This window comes from Cimex lectularius, unplaced genomic scaffold, assembly GCF_000648675.2.
Source record: "Cimex lectularius strain Harlan isolate CLEC.00 unplaced genomic scaffold, Clec_2.1 scaffold40, whole genome shotgun sequence".
NCBI lineage: Eukaryota > Metazoa > Arthropoda > Insecta > Hemiptera > Cimicidae > Cimex > Cimex lectularius.
Window position 1 is genome coordinate 712,909 of NW_019392652.1, and position 3,729 is coordinate 716,637.

General features: G+C 34.4%; 1 non-coding gene across 1 annotated transcript; it reads right to left on the reverse strand.

The window, feature by feature from the left end:
• Positions 1-994: 994 nt before the first annotated feature.
• LOC112128464 lies at positions 995-1,099 on the reverse strand. Its single transcript, XR_002911033.1, has one exon. It is a non-coding gene; the product is annotated as a U6 spliceosomal RNA (small nuclear RNA).
• Between the last annotated feature and the right edge of the window lie 2,630 nt (positions 1,100-3,729).

The following is a 3,729-nucleotide window of genomic DNA, read 5'->3' on the forward strand; positions in this document are numbered from 1 at the left end:
CTACCGATTTGGCATTGTCGATTTTAATAAACTTTTTTGGTGGCATTTGGCCGAAAAGCAAAATGTTAGGAATAGTTTTCGGTAGTAAAAAATATACGTTTTTGTTTGCATTTAAATATTCATAACTTTCTTTGTTTTTAACTAATAACTACGGTATTACAACCGTTGGAAAACTGCACTTGTCTCGGTAGAGCTCTTGCTAAAACATTTAGATTTTGTGCGATTATATTTGAGAATAATAAGGATAAAATTTGGATAGCATGATAATGATCATAAAAAATTATTTTCCCCCTCGATGAGACTATCGTCGAGTGCCTGTACTGGGTTGTCTAAGATAGGATAATTGATCTCATCTCACTTATATAATTGTAAATGATTTTATTCTTTACTATGATATTAATCACGTTTATATATGCTTCAAGAAATGTTATTCATTAATAACATTCATTTAAACGTAGAATTCTTAAAAATTGTGTTTCCTTCCTTATTATTGAAAAGTTAATATTTTCATTTGTACCAACATATTATAAAATACCTGGCGAACAAAATGGTTAATATATAATAGAATTTGACTAAGAATAAAACATAAACTCCATTTCAACCAACAACTACCTCTTTATCATTAATGAAAATAATTTAGTTTTGGACATTACGTAATTGATTATTTAGTTGCCAGGGAGTTATTTATAGTCATGGCCGTTGAGACCTTCGCGGGATACGAGAACGAGAAAAATGGGCCAAAGGAACACCACTAAAGGCAAATTCCTACTGGTATACTGACGGCTCCAAAACCGACAAGGGTACTGGAGCTGGGGTCTTTGGGATGAACCCCAACACCGAACTGATGATAAACACCGGCAAGTATGCTCCAGTTTTCCAGTCTGAAATCATAGCGATTGAACAATATGCCAGAGAAATAAAAAGGCTAGAAATACATTCCCGGAAGATATCCATCTTCTCTGACAACTAGGCAGCACTCAGGGCCTTAGCCTCATGCGAGGCGGAACGCTTCACGATTTTGCGTGTCATCCTTGCGTAGGGGCCATGCTAATCTTCTCTGTATCGTTCCAATTGTAGTATATGGACCGCCGAAGCGATTACATCATGCGAGGCGGAGACAAAGAGTGTTTGGGAGTTAGAACTGCATGGAGGCCCTAACGGAAGTCAGCAACACTAATGACCTGACCTGGTATGGGTCCCTGGTATAGAGGCAACGAAAAGGTTCACATGCTGGCCACAAAGGAAGCCAACTTGGACTCTATGGGACCAGAACCCTACTGCAGTCTAGCAGCCTGCCACGAAAGAGGATCTTAAAATGTGTCCTTCACGAGTCGAAAACCTGGCGGAACAATACCACAGGTATGAAGTACGCCAAGATATTCATAAAAGGACCATCCGCAAAACTTTCAAATGAATTACTGGAAGGCAACCGCAACCGAACGCTCCTGACATGGCACTGCCACATAAGAAAGCACATGCACCGGATAGGAGTACAGACAGAAGAAACACTGTGCAGATACTGCTCGAAAGAGGAGAAGACCGCAGAACACTTTTTATGTTTCTGTGAAGACCTATGTAGGTGCTGGTCCTTGCAACTAGGAAAAGAAAAACCAAAAGCAAGATCCTACACCAAGGAGCCGCTAACAAAGCTCTGGACGCTGGTTAATAGCCTGAAGCTGGCCAGTGAGTTATAATTAACAGAGGAGCACAATAGGTCTATTCAGGTAGAGGTGCAGTAGGCGGCCTTCTTGCCTCCTCATCTATCCCTATCCCTATCTCACATTTATAATTGTAAATTACTTTATTCTTTAGTATAATATTAATCACGTTTATTTGTCCTTCAAGAAATGTTATTCAATAATAACATTCATTTAAACATAAAATCCTTATGTATATTTTTCTTTGTTATTATTGAAAAGTTTGCATTTTCATTCATACCAACATATTATAAAATATCTGGCCAACAAGATGGTTAATGTATAATAGAATTTCTCTAAGAATAAAAAAACTCCATTTCAACCAACAAATGCCTATTTATCGTTAGTGAAAATAGTTTAGTTTTGGACATTATATAATTGATTGTTTAGTTGCCAGGGAGTTATTTATAATAATGGCCGTTGAGACCTTCGGTGGAAATAGCTTTAGAGGTGGTTATTGATGGTTTCCCCATGTTTTCTGGCAAACTGGATTGTTACACAAAATTCAATTTTCATCGCACATCTTCTAAGGAAAAGGATCATTATCTTGGTACTTTCAACGCAAATCTCAGTTGTATCTTAAATTTTTAAACGTTCCACTATTGTCTTATTTCTTAGTTTTTTTATCTACCGAACAAATTGTAAAAAAAAAATTTATTTAGATTTAAAAAAGGGATTTATCAAATGAAATTACATTTTTTTAAGAGTTTTAAACTTGTGGAATTTAGCGACTGAACATACAGATTTTACATGAATTTTTGAAGTATTTACCATTTAAAAATAAAATATTTCGTTAAAAGAATCAAGACAATGTTTAAAAAAGTGATTGTGTTTTCTTTTAGCCACGGTTTATTCAAGTAGTATAAAATAAACCCATGCACCAGAAACACATAACTGGAATGCTTCCAATGTGTACTTTCTGGTTGTACAGCTAGCAGATTTAATCTGAATTATTTACCCTGCAAAGGCACAAACTGAGCGAACAAAATGGCTTTTATCTGAATCGATACATGTTCTATGTCGAGGCTGGGAGAGGAAATCAAATAGTTACATGCTAAGGGTAGATATGCAGTTTGAATGAGCGAAAAGCCGACAGATATACAGAACCCGGCCTGTTCTGTACATGGGCCACAAATGTCACAAACCCTTGGGAAAAAATCACCCACTCAAATTTAAATTGTTTAAATGTATAAATGAACCTACAGCCACATGAATAGTGAATAAAATATAATATAATAGAAAATTGAAACAATAAATCAACCATTTGGGTAAATGAAGAAGTATAGCTTTGAAAATTTTATCTTTACAGTACGAGATCAAGTACTTAGTTTTTCCAAAATTAAGAAAAAAATTTATATTTTTAAAATATTTTTCATTACTTTCATATTAACAATGATTAATAAGACACTGAGGGTGCAATAGAAAATTAATTTTTCAACAAAGAAAGAGGACTAAAGAAAAGAGCTTAACTGGGCCAACCCAGAAATTAATTCAATTATTTATTTTTTATTAATAAAATCATTGCTTTAATACAAGCTGCAATTACAACAGTTAATTTAAGGACATTTCAAAGATTTACAATATTTGCATACATGGTAGTACTGAGGGGAGGAAATAATCGATTTTATTTTCTCATTTCACTTCACTAATCCTCAGAAAGAAGGCCATGGATTTTGATTATGGATGAAGTACAATCCAAAAAATTTGTATATATATGATTTTTACCTCGTTTAGGAGGGTGCTGTCATTGACATGATTTTCAATGGATCTCTAAAAATGATATATGATACTGGAGGATTTAGCGGATTCAAATTGTTTTATGCCATACTTCCAAATCTGTTGTAATAGTGATTTGTAAAACTGTCAGTTGGTATGTTCGTTTATTGTCATTTAGCCTGCATTCAAGTGCTACAACTTAGTCGTGTCTGTTTAGTTTTTATAGTTTTAGACCCGTATTTTATTTTTCATTTATCTTAATTTTCAACGTCTACATTAAGGGTCAGCAAATATTTTTAAAATTGGGCCAAATCGT